Source organism: Aulonocara sp. 'chitande type north' Nkhata Bay, linkage group LG7, assembly GCF_057382095.1.
Source record: "Aulonocara sp. 'chitande type north' Nkhata Bay isolate Kocher_YH1m ecotype deep benthic linkage group LG7, A_spYH_male_GT1.1, whole genome shotgun sequence".
Taxonomy (NCBI): domain Eukaryota; kingdom Metazoa; phylum Chordata; class Actinopteri; order Cichliformes; family Cichlidae; genus Aulonocara; species Aulonocara sp. 'chitande type north' Nkhata Bay.
In genome coordinates, this window is record NC_141350.1 from 20,606,297 (window position 1) to 20,624,865 (window position 18,569).

General features: G+C 38.3%; 1 protein-coding gene across 3 annotated transcripts in view; it reads right to left on the reverse strand.

Moving 5' to 3' along the window:
- Window positions 1–18,569, reverse strand: part of peak1 (pseudopodium-enriched atypical kinase 1) — a 105,666-nt gene that overhangs the window by 69,770 nt on the left and 17,327 nt on the right. The window lies entirely within an intron of this gene.

Genomic DNA, 18,569 nt, shown 5'->3' on the forward strand with positions numbered 1-18,569 from the left:
AGGGGAAACAGGAGGACAAAGGAGGGGGGAACAACTAAGCTGTAGTGCCTCTTCACCTCACTGTACAATACCTTGTGCAATACTTTTTGTAAATAGTCAACAGTGCAATAGACTCAATACTTGAAATGTGCAATTCACTTGTATTTTTATTTTTTATTCCTATTTATTCTATTTATCCCCTTTGTATATTTTATTTATATTTGTCTCTGTATTTATATATATGTGTGTGTGTGTGTGTGTGTGTGTGTGTGTGTGTGTGTGTGTGTGTGTGTGTGTGTGTGTGTGTGTGTGTATATATATATATATATATAACAATTCTGTAACTGTAACTTCGGTCGTTGCTGTGCTTTTTGGAAGTCGAATTTCCCAGAGGAACCCACCCGAGGGATTAATAAAGTTCTATCTTATCTTATCTTATCTTATCTTATTTCACATGGCCATTGGCGACAAAACCCACTGAATCCCTCGTGCTTTAAGGGGGAAGGACAGTGTTAGAAGGCAACGACTACAGATTAGCTCAGATGACACATTTCCCTGAGCAAGAGGAAGGCATCGTGTCATAAAATATTCAAGACGGGGATATTTGATAGCCTAACCTGAGTACAGAACATAAAGCTCTAAGAGTGATTAAATGGTGCAATACCAATCTGTGACCATAAAGTCAGAGTTTAAGTACGCATAAATGGGAAACAGCTTAAAACCCCATTATCTTTCAAGGAAACAATGAGAGCCTATGAGAAAAGGAGGGGGAATCCAAAGGGTACAGAGTAACTTTGAAAAGATTAAGCTAGAGGAGAGATTGTCTCAAAAATATAAATTCAATATTGTCTTAATGCATGCTTAATCATCCAGGTAAGGAAATCCCCAAAAGTTGATTCTGTTCATCTGGACGCAGCGTTTTCAGTGGGAGAAACGTTTCGTCACTCATCCAAGTTCTTCTTCAGTCTCAGCTGACTGCAGGTTTCCCCAACCTTATGAACAGTACCTTGACACAATTACTGAAACTAACACCACTGACGAACAACATGCTGTGAGGTCAGTTTCTTGATCATTAAATATGCTAATTGTCAGTGCATTGATCAACAACCACTGTTCATTGATCAAGACCATTGGCCATGAGTAGCATTAACAGAGAGATTGGAAATGGCAACACTAACAGCATTATAAGATATTGAAAGATTTAAACTTAGGCCCTCTCTGCAATTCAGAGATGGTCTCTGTACGCTGTTAAGTTCAAGAAGGATTGGCGTGATTTATACATCGGCGAAACCAAACAACCTTGGGTAATCGGATGGCACAACTCAGAAGAGCTAACTCGTCAGGCCAGGACTCTGCAGTCTATTTACACCTACAGGCCAGTGGACAGTCTTTCAATGATGAGGATGTACACATCCTGGACAGGGAGGAACGCTGGTTTGAGCGCGGAGTCAAGGAGGCAATTTACGTGAAAAGGTAAGACAATTTCTGAAGTCTTGGATGAGTGATGAAAAATTTCTCCCACTGAAAACGCTACGTCCAGATGACCAGAATCAACTTTTTGGTAAATTGAATATTAAGCATTTTCTGAAGCTTGTCTCCTCTGTCATATTACCATTGTTTACTGGAATTTGATCAATTATCTGGTTAGAAAAAATCTATACCCTCCTCTCTCACGGAATACAATACAGAATCTGCCAAATGCAATCCAATAAACATGGAAACAGTCTATCATGTCACTGCACATTCTGCAAAACACCCAAAAGTAAGTCTTGAGTGAAGGTTTATTCACATTTTATTTAGTATATTTTTATCTGCATGTCTGGTTATAATTCACTTTCCAAAATAGTGCAGGATAAAACATTTTCCAAATCTGCGAGGTGAAGTCTGTCTGTCTGCTATTCAAGATCTCATCTGTTCTGTGTGGAAAGAAACTTGTGAAGTGTGTTAGAGCTGACTCTCAATCAAAGAGTCAGCTCAACTGCTAGAAACAGAATAGCATTAGAAATGGATATTAGCACTGATCTCCCAATCTGATTTAATATGCATTTAAAAAGTGCAGAATCCGTACAATCCAATGCAATTCAATTACATAAAATAAATGACAATAAATAACAATGTTGCATAAAGTATTTACATGTAGAATCAATTTCTTCCACAGGTGACAACGTTCACTAAACTTCCACAGCCATATATCTTAAAGACAGAAGTAATATCTTTCAATCAAAGACACTCTGATCAGTGACCAGAGCCTTTTTTTTCCCGGTGTATCTCTCAACAGTAATTGCGATATCTGGACCGGCTGTGAGAAAGCGAATCATCTTGGACCAAGACAATTATAGTCAGGTAGTAGATACAAGTCTACCCATCAAGACTGACTCGTGAAAAAACAAACTGAAAAAGTGACGGAGAATTAGGCACCCAGGAAAATGAAAGCAAGTGGCCTGGTCTGATAAAGCACTATGTGGAAGGTGGGTATACATTTGCATAGCTTAGGCTGGGAAAAGATCACATCGTTATTCACTGTGGGGAAAAAGGCAAGTCGGTGACACACTTAGAAATATATTTTTACCTTAGTTCATGGCATTCATGTGGATTTTACTTTACCGTGCAGGATCTTACATTTTTGGACATCACATACAGTACACTCCTTTTATGGCACCAGCATTACCTGATTGCAGCAGCAACCTCTTTTAGCAAGATAATACACCCCGTCACACCATAAAAACTGTTCACAAAGGGCTGGAGGAGCATGACAAAAAGTGCAAAGTGTTGACTTCACCTTAAAAGTCCCCTGATCATTGACATCTGCGGGATAGGTTTGAATAACAAGTCAAATCCATGCAGAATCCACCTTGCAAACTTCAGGACTTGTAGCATCTGCTGCTAATGACTTGGTACAAGATAATGGACAAAGAGAGACAGAGACGGACCTACAAAATACAAGGATGGTAGGCCTATTGTTGTGACAATAACAGAGGCTTTGAAACCCATGTTATCATCATAGTCATGTGACATTATTCAGTGTTACAAAAAGCCAGCAACATGCTGTCACAAAAAAAACCAGCACATGCTTTGTTGTCTGTACTTGCTGACAAGCCCATACTAAAGATGCACATGCACAGAGTATTGTTATTCACAAAAAACTTCAGAACAGAAAAGTGTAAACGAGCTGTCATTATCTGAAGTCAAACCCTCCTGATTTGTTTAGATCTCCCTCCCACAGAATTTCTCATTTCTGCGCATTAGTAAAACACTTTGTTTTCCTACATGCCGTTACTTTTCAGAGAAATCAGTCACTGGAAATGCATCCTTCTTCTCAACTTCCACAACAAGGGCACATTTCACACTGATACTAACACTCAAAGCAACAACAGTCGGGAGAGGTGAACGAGAGGAAGAGGGGAGGGAGGGATAACAGGAAAGGGGAAGAATAGGTCATGATTGTTAAGTGCAGAATAATGCTCTCTGCAGAGCAGGCTCATGTTGGCTTCCTGCTCTAGCTGATTGCAGCAGGTCTCTGAGGACCTGTGTTAGACCAAATACGTGATAAGAACTTCTGAAGGGCCCACTAAGACAGACAAACACACACATGGAGCAAGAGACTCAAAAAAGGCAGACAGACATAGGGCAGAAAGCTAATCGACATAAAAATTAGAAAAATACAAAGAAATGGCAAACGGAGGAATGAAGAAACGAGGGGGGAATAGTAAAACATAGCACAGTACAGTGCAGACATTTAAGAACAGGAGCCTTGTTTCATATTATTTAGCCTGTATTGCACCATGTGTCTTCTTCAATTTCCTAATTACACATAGTCTTCCCTCTGGAACTTGAGGATGGGTGGCAGTGAACCTCCATAGTTTCATTGCAAGGCTTTGTTAGGTACACCTTGCTGCTTCTGAGCTATTTCAGAAGTGTCTTAATTCTTTGCGGCACAGACTCAACAACGTGCTGGAAGCATTCCTCAGAGATTTTGATACCATTTGACACGATAGCATCACACAGTTGCTGCAGATTTCCTGGCTGCACGTCCATCAGGCGAATCTCCCGTTCCACCACATCCTGGATATTTTTTTTTTGTTTTTGACCATTCTCTGTGAACCCTAGAGATGGGTCTGTGGGAAAATCCCAGAAGATCAGCAGTTTCTGAAATACTTAGACCAGCCCGTCTGGAACCAACAATGAACAAAAAAGAAAACAAAAAAAACCCAAACCTGAAAATGTCCCCTAATTCTCTTTTCTTGCCCATTCTGATGCTCGGTTTAAACTTCAGCAGATCATCTTGACCATGCCTAAATGCACTGAGTTACAGTCATGTGATTGGCTAATTTTTTACTTGAGTTAACAAGCAGTTGAACAGATGTACTGAAAGTGGAACTGTTATATGCGCCATAAAAGACATATTGTCCTAGATGTGCAGATCTTCGGCCTCTATTATAAAACTGATTGTAGGATCCATATTAAAGTAACACATGGCAAAAAGAAAATGAAATCTGCATCAATAAACTACTCAATGCTAATTTTGTGATGGTTTAGCAAATTGCACCCGGCACACCTGCACAACTGACCGTAAATGCTCAATTCAAACTCCTCAGAAGTGCTGGAGTGCATATTTTCCCAGTAGGAGAAAAGAAAATTCCACTTTAATTCCACCATGCAGTGCATTGGTGTTTCACTTTTAGGTGGCTAGAAAAGGCAGAGTCACCACAACACACCTGTAGCCTCTGAAAAATGCCATGTTCTGTCAAAAGTTCTTCTAAAAACTGCTTCAAATTACAGTGAGAGAAATATTCATATTCACGAAAGTTACCACTAACGACTATTATTTATTACTCTTAAGAAACTGAAACAGATTGACTAACATCACAGTATCAGTTTGTGTTTGATCAAAAATGATTCGGGACATTTAAGTTTCATAACTGGAGAAAGGTAAGCCAGACTTCCCTCATGTCATCATTTGGCCAGACTTCCTCCTCTGAGTGTCTGGAAATGTGGGGTTGAGACAACACTTTCACAATAGTCAAATATTCATCCATCCATTCTCTTCCGCTTATGCTTATCAGGGTCGTGGGGGGTGCTTGAGCCTATCCCAGCTACCACTGGGCAGGAGGGCAGGATGCAGCCTGGACAGGTTGCCAATCTGACGCAGGGCTAACACAGAGACTCAGACAACCATTTGCACTCACATTCACACCTATGGGCAATTTAGAATCACCGGTTCCACAATAGTCAAATAATGAATCACAAAAATAAATGTTTAAGATTAGAGCGGGTCTGCTAAAACAGAGAGGTAATTGTGGAGATGCAAATGTTCCAAAGCACAAACAAACTCAAACTAATCTTGCTGAAAAGTGCCAAGTTTGCAGTGCGAGTTTAATAAATGGAGTAATGCATAATCTCTGCTATCACTCGGAATTCTTCATGCCATAAAAACTCAGTCTGCCTGTGACATTTAAACAGGAATGGATATTTATTCCATAAAAGGGAGAAGGACGACAGCTGAGGTGAAAAGCACTGAGAAGGCGCGTCATTATGTCACTTTCTGAATGCTCATTAAAAAGTCACATGGCTGCCTTCAAGCAGAATACTTCACCCTTATGATGAGCGCTAGAAATGTGATGACTGAGCCCTCACAAGAAGCAGCAAGACATCAAAATCCATCAGTGCTGCTTCCAATGCATAGAAATGAAGTCATTATAAGAGTGAGCAAAGGCAAGCCCTGCTGTGTTTTTATAGCCCTGTGCTGCTCACTTCTATTTTTAGGATGTCAGGCCCAAATTAGCTCTTTGAAGTGTAATTCGTAACGCTCACAAGGTACCAAATAACGAGACAAGTAAGTAGTAGTTATGCTGCTGATCAGCAAGAGCAGGATCATGAATTTGAGCCGTGCTGTAGGCAAACAGAGTAAAAGAAAATCGCATTACATGTGTTTACGTCAAGACGATAGACAGGCTAGCTAAGAACGCTGTCTTCTCATCCATTTTTAGTATTACATTAGTATACAAAGGATAAGCACTTTAAAAATACTGCCTCAGATCATTATATTATCCAACTTATAAGTCTAAAGTTGGATAAGTTGCAAACAACTTATACCACTACCTTTGTTAGAACATTGCTAAAGCCCCTGTATATGCTCATTCTGAGCCTGGAGTGATGCACTCTGATGCTGCTCACACATGAATGCCAGTCTGCAGAGAAAATATTTCAACTCTACCAGCCTTGCATTCCATCAACAGCTGAGCTTGTAAGAAACATGCAGCAACAGGACGCCACAGCCTGAACCACGGATCAGGCGATGAAGGCTTTAAAAGCCAGATCACATTGCAACCTGACAGGTTTTTGGTGGGGGGATTCATAACAACGCCGCCGTGGACTGCGGTAAATTTTTACCCATTTAAAAGTCATGATGAGCTTAAGAGCTGTCATATGACCATAATCGTTTGAAATTGACTCTTTAATAGGTGAGTCACACTTCTAGACGCTGCATTGGCACTTTACTCCTGACAAAAATGTGAGAAAATACAGCAAAGCGCTACAAGCCACAGATACTAAGTCAAATGCGTATCTGCGTGAAGAAAACAAAGCTGGCGAGTGAGCTGCTGCTTCTACATTTAGCACAGAACTGCGACTAATGATCCTTGAACTGAATTAATGAGGAAATTAGGCATGCCCCATGCACCACGATATCTCTCAAATATAAGCCCGCCGCTATTTTTGATGTTAGTTTTCCATTTAGTCTTCCTTGTTAAACCCTCAAAATACTGATCCTTACAGTATGGTGTTCTTGACAAGTTCAACCTGGGCTATCCAAACAGTAGCAGATAAGTAAACGGAGTGGGAGGAGGGGGTATTTCTATTAAACTAGGACAGGGTGAAGAAAAAGTTGGTAAATAGGGGAGGAAAGCTTGTCACAGTCATGCTTATTTACTGTTCTACTAACTAGATGTAATATCACCATCAAAATCAGACTTGCATTAATCTATATCATAGACACAATCTATGACAGTAACATCTGTGTAAGCTACTTGCCTCATCTTCCTTCATGAAAGCACTCTCCATGAATACAACTGCAATCATTCCTGCTCTGCTCTATAGACTGGTCATAGTTCTGAAATCACTTTCACTTTTTTGTAACGCTTACTCTAGACTATATCTTATTTCACTCAAAGTTATTTATATTTATATCAAAGTTATAGTTGTTTTTTTCACCTTGATGGGATACTGAATGAGATATTATATTTCTGGTCAATTTTTTTAACCCTGTCCCACTTTTCTCTTCTAAAATAGTTTCTCCCCTGTATCCCTGCCAAGCTCTAAAATCTAATTTCACTTTGGCCATTTGGCATGAGAAGACAGATTTGGCTCTGTGGGCCTCCTGGCAAGAGGTAACACACACCATTTCTAAAGAAAGGGGACAGGCTATCAATCCATGGAGGGAAAGTTATTACCTTGTGACACACGAAGGAAACAATCATAATATTAGCATTTATGAGGTGCAACAGAGGAATTTACTTCTTTCACAGCAGACGTGGAACCTTCTTTCACGATCAATGAGAATTTGTGATCAATGCAGCAGCTTTTATCACTCTGACAAAAGTTTCATATTCATTTAAATACTTTAGTTTGCCTCTGGCTATTCACTTAAATTGCCAGCGTGGCCTGCAGTTACAAATCTTAACACTGACAGTTAACTTTGCAGAGAGAATCAATGATCTCCAAACTATATGCTTTGTGTAAATCTCTTTAATACAGATTTTTTTGACTGGAAGCATTAATGGTGGAGGTCGACCCTCAGTCAATATTATTTCGATGGCAATCATTATTATGACAACAATCTTTCCATTGGGAGCATTTCAAGTTGCTATACATCAATACAACTGTTATAGCCCATATTTTAATAATATGTATGCATTAAGTCCATAGTAACTACATTAATTGCAAAAAAGTGCAATAAACTACAAAAAAAAATTGAAAATCATTTTTGTTTTTGTTTTTTTACATATATTTCTACTTGGAGAAATTTAAGAGGTTTATCCCTCAAAGCTTTAAATGCAAAAAATAGTTTACAACAACAGGGCATTTATTTTGAGTGTCTTCATAGTTTTATTTTGGAGATACACCAATTTTTATATACTGCAGGAAAAACAAAAAAACAATCCTATGATGCAAATTTGCAAAGAAAACAGCAGGTGTATCAAAATAAACTATTTCCAGCAGTGCAATTCGAGTTCTAAGCATCCCAGCAACTATTCAGAAAAGTCAAACATGACTTATAAAAACACCAGTACAGGTTTTTAAGGCCTACAAGTAAAAAACTACATTTTTCGCGAAGATGACGTCACTTCCGGTTTCTGGCAGGAAATGGCGGACATTCGATAGTTCGGCTGACGTCTGTTTCAATGTGGGAAGTGTTACGAACAGCTGATCGGATCGGCAAAGCGTGTTTCTGGAATATTATGTTTTTGTTCCTGCTAGTGCGTTTTATGCAATTTTTGCAAAGCTTTATGTGGAAGGAAACCGTGACCGAGGACAAGCTGATGGCATAAGATGTAAGTACAACTCCTCCGGTTTCATATGCAAAAAAATTTATTGCGCTAGCTTACGCGGTTCCGGTTCTACAGGGATTTAAAAATAGTTACGCAAAACGGAGCGTGCTGCTCTGACCGGCTTTAAAGGGTTAACAATAACAATGTATTGAATAATGACTTTAAAAAATAATATAAAATAGTGTGCAAATACTGATAACAGTGCAAATGTTTGCAATATAAGAAATAAATGAAAAATGTAAACATCTATGTTTAGTGAACTTTGCAGTGTTGCTCTGTGGCGCAGCTACGACACCGTAGCAAAGTTTACACACTGTGTCTACTTGATCCACGTCTGACTCCGCGAACCCATAATGTTTCCACACCACTGAAGTTTTTTTTACCTCTCTTTTCAACCAAAGGCAGTCACTCTCCTCTCCAAATAACTTCTGCTTAGCTTTCCGAGCTTCCCTCGGGTCCTCTTAATTGTTGTGACACGTGTTCGAAACGAGAGGTGCGCTCAATTTGCCACATGGAGCAGCGCAAGAGTAAAGCACGAGGGAGGGGCTAATAATCGGCTCAGTCACTTTTAATGATCGTTGAAAGCCCAGATCGTAATCGTGATTAAAATTCGATTAATTGAGCAGCCCTACTACCTACCAAAGAATCTTGCAGACCATGGGAATAAGTATTCCCTGATGGCTGTGGACAATGGACCCTGCCACACAGCAAAAACTATTCATTAGTGGTTTGAGAACCACAACAAGAACTTTGAGGTGTTGACTTGGCCCCCAAATTCCCCAGATCTCAATCCAATCGAGCATCTGTGGGATGTGCTGGACAAACAAGTCTCATTCATGGAGGCCCCACCTCACAACTTAAAGGATCTATTGCTAAACTCTTGGTGCCTAGCATACAGCAACGTGTTACGGCTGTTTTGGCCGCAAAAAGGTGGACCAACACACTATTGAACCACATTATTGAGGGATGATTATGTTATCTGGGTAAAACAGGTGTCTTAAAACAAAAAAATCAAAAGAAAAAAAAAAATGGTACAGACGCAAAATATGTAGACTTGTAAAAAAAAAAAAAAAAAAAAATCAATTTGGCTAATCCTCCTGTCTCAATCATCTTTCATTGTTTCCCAGTGACACAGCTTGACTGCTAACATCTTGATGACTACATTACCCATCTGGTCCCTGTCTTTGTCAGCGACACTCATTTTTCACAGCTGTCCCTCTTTATTATACAAATAACTGGCCATGTCGTAATTGCTTAATCTAAATGGCTGTATTAAACTATGATTGATGAACAGAATTTACCTGATGTGATATTCTTTTATCAGTTCTTCCACCCAAGCTAATCACTCTACGTATTCCATTAGCTTGCTTTAAAAACTGCCTCTAGCTTATTGAATTACTAATGCATTGCAGTACATCCAATTAATATTCAGAACAGCTCCTCAATGACTGCATTACTCCACGCAGAGCTGAAATTTCAATCTAAATGAAACTACAGTGAATAAATGCCTATTGAATCTCTGCAACAGTCTGCTACTTTTATTGACAAACAATATTAGTAATTAAATTATACAGTGAACAGTGTGACAGAAAAAAAATTATACTGAGGCAAAATTTACATTTCAACCCATACACACATAAAGGTACTGTCAGTTTTTTCTTTTTTGAGCATGAAGAGAGAAAAATTGTCTCCCAATACACTGAAGCATTCTCATAAACAAAAGATTTAAATGATTAAAAGTACTTGGGAGCTGGTGCTGGTCTGTGGAAGCTGCCATGTTGCCTAGCCATCTTGAATACATCAGCTTAGATGGACATTGCCGCCAAATCCCAATTTTTTGTACAGTATGTGGAATTACCCATGAAACACATTTACAGAGAAAAGCTGCACTTTAACATAAATGTGTCTCTAATGTTTAAATCAGCTTAAGACCAGCTTTTGTACACTATGTAAAAGCTATGTGAGGTTGATTCTGAAGTCAGGACATATGCAAAAAGTCATGTACAGAGAAAGGCATTCACCCCCCACTTTCAATTTTCACAGAGCTGTCATGTAATCACAGCTGAAAAAACATACGACAGAGGATGGGATCACTAGGATCTGGCTGCCTGCAGGGCAACTACAGCAACACAAGCAAATATAGAGAAAGTCCTGTTTCTTCACTCTCGGCACTGCCCATGACAATAACGGTCAGAAGTTACAGCCGCTGATATGAACCAGTATTTTAGTCTTTATAGTCTGAAAAGAAATGCCTATAAAGTGTGAGTGAGCTTGCCTCTTCCTTTTTCTGAAAATCCATGCAAGCGCTCGTTTGCCAGGTTTACGTCTTATAGACCAATTTAGCAAAGCCGCTAGCATCTCAGAACAATGTTCCCGGAAAACAAGATTATATGCTTTTAGCAATTTAACTTGATTGCATAACTCTTGGTTGTCAAACTTTGTGTGCCATAACATGCGTTTAGGTCCCACTTAGAGAAATACTGTGTTACTAATAGCTGCTAAATCCCTTCAGACCTGACAGGATGATAGAACACCCTTGAAGGCAGTGCTGTAGCCATAACCTTGCACATCAATCCCAGTACAGAGTAAATATCAATCATGTGTAAGTTTACATGTGCACACCAGTCCTATGGTAAAATTACGATTCTGTTAACATGTCTTTGAATAATAGCTGGGGGAAATAATTTGAAAAGTGCATGCTGAAAAATTCAAAAGGCAAACTTTTAAAGTTCTTCTGCACTGCATGCTTCAAAGTTTGCTTTTATTGGCAGTCTTTCTAAACTTTGCCAAAGGCAAATAAAATGTGTGAGTCTCAAAGGCCCAGGAGTAAGAAAGAGATGTTAGCTTGAATCCAACAGATTTAACACTTGGGCAGGTTGCACAGCAAGAACACATCTAAAGTGTTGAAAACAAGGTTAAGCAGGCTTTTACAAAATGTCAAAATGCCCTCATGTTGAAAGTCTGAATGTGTTAAAATCTCTACAAATTTCAAGTAGTGTAGTGCAGTGTTTTTTGATTAATACCACCTTATATAGTCATACAATGAAATGCTGCTCAGGTACACTCAAAGGTATGTTTTAGTTTATAAGCAGTAAGACTCCAAGAAAAATTCAATGCTGGTATTTGATAGGAAGGAAGGGATTTTGAGAACAGTGATTATTTTATCTTTTTCTACTTTACGTTTGGTATGAACTTGTCAGTCCAGAGTACAGTTTCCCCATCTTTAAAACACAAACCAGAGAAAGAGGACAAACAGCTGAAACCTCAGCCTACGTAAAAAGCCATGTGAGACAAGCTTGACTAAACAGTGAAACAATAGGTGGCCAGACTAAAGCCTTCAAACAGATCAAGTTAAATGTCTTTGGGTAGATTAGAGGATAATAAATCTGAAATATAGATGCCATAACAACACGTGCAGTAACTAGATATGTATTCAATAGTCAGGGGCTTCCTTAGTTTAAAGCAATTTTCATGGCAGATGAGTTTTCAATGTTAATTCTAATAATTTGAATGTTACTTTGTGAGTATATTTTATCCGACCCTGTAAACATGATCAATAAATCTAACCACACAGCTTGTTGTAATAATTAGAGAAATAAGCTGTCAACTGGAGAGTTGGCATTTGAAGTCCCTTAACTGTGAGTATAAAAACAAGTCACGCGTAGAGCTGAGGTTTTCTAGCTGACCCTGTACTTTGGCTTTTCAGAGTTTCCAGCAGAAATGTTGGAGCCATGCAATGAGGTGGTCATACTGTGTGGCACAGATGGAATAACAGAACGAACACTGTCCAGTTCCCGCTACTTCAGCTGATGGTGATAGTGCAGCAAGGCGACAGTTTATAAGATGAGTTTACTTTCCAATGCCAACATAAAATGAAAACATGACTGTTAATGAATATGAATGTTGAATAAAAAGTTTTTGCTTGGGGTAATTGGTGAATATTGGCAGACCAAAAATAAGATTCACTATATTTAAAATAGCATTAATTATACGCCAGATTATTTTTTTTCTTACATTTTTATTCTACATTTCCGAGCTGTTTTTATGTCTGCAAAATGGTTCACAGGGACAATAAGCTAATGACACATTCCTTGATATTACCAAAAAACTCATATTGCCAGTACTTAGGTGGATCAGCTTGCTTACTGATGGATTTATTAATCACTTTCTTTGGTTTACTTTCAGGTGCAAAAATTAGCATGTAATACAAACAGAAACGCAGAGTAGCCAAAATAACATTATCTTTGTGGGTATACCCTACTGCCTCTTTATGCATTAGCATAACTTACTCTTTCCATTAAAAAGATGCATAAAAGGTCACGCGTCAGTCTTTAAACTGCTTTGATTCCACCTACTCTTTGATTTTTACATCGTGGCAGCCAAACATTTGACAGCAACCTATTTACTGGTTAAGATGTGGACAAATCAATGTATCTGGGAAAAAATGTGACTTGTTAAGGGTAAACTAATAACAGTGTGGCTCATAGAAATGAAACAAGTTTATTTATGATATCTAAAAAAAAAACGTGATTAGTAGTTTCATTGTGTCTGCACATGATCCAGGTTTGAAATCCTGAGTGAATCATGCTATTCAGTTGGTTTCATATTCATCAAGGTTTAGCACCTAATATGTTCATTTTTTACTTGTGTGTACTAAACTATTCTACTACAGAATATCTAAGAAAAGACATGTTTGATTGTGAAACGGTTAAGAGATCAAGTAACACTTTCTGCAGACAAAGAAAAGTGGGGAGCAGACTAAGAACCCAAAACAAGCATTGAAGCAATGAGATACAAGTCTTCACTTCTGGCCAAACTGGCCACTTCTAAACTGATGTAGAGATTGATTCAGAAATTGGACTGAATTTGCAAGTAGAACTTAGAGGATATTAATGAGCACCAGTATCTGGACAGAGCAAAGTTAAGATCACTAGATAATAATTATTTAAGTTTTTCATTGATGAAAGGGAATGAGATTCAGTGTGTGGGAAAATCTGTTTAAGATCTTGGCAACCTTGACTAAGAACTGCGGAGAGTCGTGGCAGGCCGTGAGGAATGATGACCTGTTCTCATGCAATGGCACATTCCTGCCATAACTAAGCTGGAACAGGCCTGGGATAACTATAGCAGGCAGCTTGGAGTAACAGCTTAGTGGAATTTATGGGAACCTACCACCCACTCCTCTTTGACCATCCCAGTCCATCTAAATGAATCAAAGTGTCACTGGGACTCAAAGGTTCAAAAGCCAATCTGACGTCATTTCAAGGTGAGGAAGAAAGATTTCACAACACGTGGCAAGTTTACTTGGAATGCCAATTAATGGACTGATTTATTAGCTGAGAGATTACTATGTTTTGTGCTTTATTACTGTATGAATTTAACTCCGGTAGACAATTTCAAGATCCCAATAACTACTAAAAAAAAAAACAAAAAAACCCAAACCCCCAAAAAACAAGCAAAAAAAGACAATAATGAGTGACTCAAAAGAAAAAGAAAAAAAAGGTTTGGGATTTGGTTATCCCTTTGTTATCAGTTTTTACAGATTATTGATAATGATGACATAAACTCGACAATGAAATTGTTTGACAAAAAATTTGATCCCACTGTACAATGGACAATACTGTTATAATGTTTTAATATAAATGTGAAACAGCTTTTAACTTTGAGTATGTGATTTATTTCTTACTCAAATGTGCAAACAAATGGAGTTAAAACACTGTGTGGTAGAATTATATCTTCATTTTCAAGTTTACTTTACATTCTTAATATTGACCCTCAAAGACTTTCATACTCACTTAATAATAGATAAAGAAATGGAGTAGAGAGCTGACCCACAGATCATTTAATATTAATGTTTCAGACATCTGTGAATCCCTTTGTGAAATTCATTCGTGCTCGCTTTGTTCACTGATGGGAACTCCAACAGCTGCCTGCTTCCAAGGTCTACTTAGTGAGGTAGAGTGAGGGACTGAAAGAGAGGCAGGGAGGAGTGTGATGGGAATAAATGTTCTAGAGGCCTATTAATTTATTGATCTCTGTTGACCTCGACTCCAGTGACATGGTGGACTTAAAGGACAGAATAGCTTTAGCTCCTTCGCCTCTGCTTCCTCAATACATTTCCTGGAAGTTAGATCATTTGGTGGCTTAATGGATTTAAACCTTATGAAGGAAGACCTAATGGGAAAACTTGACATTGTTTACTTTGAAAGATGGTGGAAGGGCACTTTAGTGAATATTGTTGAGTGGTAAGTCCAGAGTAAAAAAAAGTGCAGAATACATTCTAATCCATTTATCAAGAAACCTCAGTGCGGAAATGCAACAATCAATAAGGTGAGCAACTTGAGAGCTTCAGCCACTGGATCTATACATGTGTACTCCAAGCCAATGTAGATTTACTTTCAGAGAGCTCAGAAACTCCTCAGGGACTCAAAACGACACTTGGCCTCTGTTCACTACAGGATAATCGAACATTCAAAAGTGTTAGCATGAACCCAAATCTTTTTTTTTTTTCAGGTCAGCACTGATGCCAGTCATGTCTTCAGATGGAGATACTGTATGCAATTTCATAAGCATTATGCAACAGACAGAGCTAAAATTAATCGCACATAGTTAATTGACTTTCCAACTAAAAACGGGATCTAACTTCTTTTAATTTGTAGCTGTCTTATTTATATATTTGCTTGATTTGGGTTTACAATTTGTTTCTTAAAGCTTTAATGTCTTCTTAATTAACTAATTTTTAACTGCTGCCAGGATAGGCATAAAAACAAAATACCTAACCTCTGCATAGCAGGTCTTGTTGTGGGAAAACTAAAGAATTTCAAAGATTACATCTATGGAGGGTTTGTATCGAGATGCCATTACAAAATCTGTATTTTAATTTACCTGTGTTCACAGCTTCTGAGACCATACTTTATACTTGTGTATACTTGTTTTCATTTCTTTAAACTTTTAAACTTTAAAAAGTTGAACATTTTTATATTTTTCATGCCCAGTTCCTACTACTAAGCACGCTTTATTAATTGGAAATTAACATTATCTCCAGCAGCTCTGCTAACGCTCAGAGAATAACGAATCTGTAGAACCCCAGATAAATCATGTTAGCGTGCAATTCCCCGTTAACTCCTCTGCTTTAGCTAGACTAGACTTTAGCTAGACTCTTTGGGGAACTAACAAAACTTCACAAGGAATATTATAGCTATAGCTTTTTTTAAATTGTACTTGTGGCACACACAAACCTCTTGGAGATGTGAAATTGAGGCAAGTAAGCCAGCAGGATGGAGTCAAAGTCAGATTGAGGGTGTTGCAGTTGATTTTTCACTAAATGTTGAAGTTCTGAATCTACAAGAGTATACCTTGTACCTGACTATTTTCAAAGGAATGTTTTGTTTTTTTTTTAATTTGTTGTATTACTTAACACTGTCCTATGAATTGTTCAAGCATAAAAAAGGCATTTATCTCAATAAATGAACCAGTGTTGTGTCTACACATAAGAGACAACTGAGTAAAGAACCAGTTGTCTCCTTAGGCGCCTTATTACTAGCAGCCTGTTGCAAAAAACACATTTACCCCCCCATCTTTAGTTGAATGCATTAAAAATATAAAAGATAAATTTGTTTGACAGAAATAGCACCGACAAGGTGATCCTTGTTGAGCTATTAGCCAAAAATGTTGAATTGTGTGGAGTGTGTCCTTAAAAATATGAACAAAAAGAAGTGAGAGGCCTAAAAAGCCATTTACAGCAGATGCAGACCTAACACAGACCTGAGAGATACATCTCATTCTATAGTGTATTTCCATGCATGTTTGCGCATCTTTCAATAAATCACTGCTTCTATTTTTCCCAGCAAAATGACCAAGTGGTGATTCAGACATGCATAAATGCATAATTCCTATCTCTACTATAAAGTTGCAATATCCAGCAGACTTATCTGTTGCTACATATTCATGGATAATCATTATCGTACACAACCCCCCATTTTCCTCAAAAACTACTAATGAAGTTCTCCACAGGAAGTCCAGTGTGTGTCCCTCATTTAGATACTTCAATCAGATTAATGGCCACATTATCAGCGAATCAGCGTTTAGAAGACAATTATGTAAAATCCAAGCCTCTCAACTTTCCCCTCCCTAAAGATTCTCTGATCCTCTGTAAGACTAGATGATTTGGGATCTACTGATGAGATCCTGAGTCGTGACTAGCCTAGACAGAGACAAAGGACTGTCAAGACATTTCAAAATGCACACTAATCTTCTACCAAAAAAAAAAAAAATAATAATCTAAATTCAAAACAAATGTAGAATTTTGCTAAGGCATCCATTAAGACCAGGCACTATGACATTTTAGATTCATTTACTATAACAGCTGAAGAAAAACTACCCTGATTTTCTAAAATCTGCCACCATTAAACAATGAAACACTGTTTAAAAAATAAAGGTGCAAAGAGAAAACTGAACTGCTGTTGCAGTTAACGGAAGAATTTATGTTTGTAAGACACACCAGACAATTTGTATCAAATCACAAAGCTCAGAAACAAAGGACATGGAAAAATATATATGGCTAATGTGGAAATCCAAAACAGAAATAACAAGTAAGAGCCTTATTATGACAACACAACAATAGTCCAAGTTGTCAAAGTAGAGATGGCAATAGGTACCAAAGAACAAAAACACAATGTCCAAAAATAGCTGCCAGAGCTTTGTTGATGATGTGAAGCTACAATTTTGAAATACCAACACTCATGAAGTCATGAAGTCAGGAAGGATGAAATCACTTCCCAGAAAAAGGAAAATGAGCCAATGCTGAAAGGAATGGCTGTATATCAATTGAATAACTTGGACACAGCTTGAATAAAACGCCAAGGGAGACAATCTTTAACACATAGGTCAACTACTAATAAAAATTTTCCAAAACTTCTTGAACTTGAAAACTTCCTCACCGTCACACTCAAAATAACATTGATTTTCAGTGTAGCCCTGGGAATCGGTGGGAAAAAAAAGAAATATGCCCGGACATGTTCTTGACCTCTTCCCTTGGTCATGTGTACAATCACAGTGTGATGCATGCCGGGCCTCTCAGTAAGACTTGGGATGGGCGTGTTTCACTCAAATACAGCTGTGTTGTGGATAGACTTACACTAAGCTACACATAAACACACCCATACTCATAGGAGCCGAGTTACCAGGGTCAGAATGTTACACAGTTTGAAAAATTTGTGTTTTATGTGGCACTTCTGTGTCAGCATGAGAATACTGGCCACAGAAGAGAAGTTTTATGGTGGGGCCACACACACAAAGACACTATTAAACATCAGCCCAGGCACTGAGCGCAAAAACTGAAGCACACAATATGGCGTACCTGTTTGAGCACGTCTAACCCCACTTATAATGAACCACGTTTGCTCGAGATCAGGGATGTCAAACCCATTGGATATTGTGGGCTACACACGGTCTACTTTGATCTTAAGTGGGTCGGACCAGTGAAACTCCCCTTTCTGTCAGGGTAAGGAAGTTTAACTACACATTTAATCCGTGAGATATCCTAATACAAGCAAAAGAGTTACAGTTTCAACATTATGTCTCAGTTTTTGAACATGATAAAGAAATGCTGTTGTAGTAAATGAAAGAAATCTGTTAGCACGACTACAGAGAAAAGTCCTGGCATGCTTTTGCCCAGACTGTCCTTCAACTGTAAAACAGGTTTTGTTTTTATTTTCCCAAAGCCACCCGGTGGGCTGGATTGGTGTCTGTTTCAGGCCAATTCTGGCCCTGAGGCCTTATGTTTGACCCCCCTGCTCTAGATACAGTGTTGAGTCAAAGCTATCAGAAAGATTATTACATCAATACAACTCTCTCCAGGTGGGCTGGAGATGCTAATTCTAAGTCAATAAGGAATTCTTACCAGACTTGGTGATATTTAAGCTCTACTCTTGCTACTTTGATCTGCTACAATTTATTTGTACAGCCCAACATAATGCATGTATAAATGGTATTTACTTGCCAGGATCAGCAATATTTTCCAACCCCCCAAAATGGACACTTCAG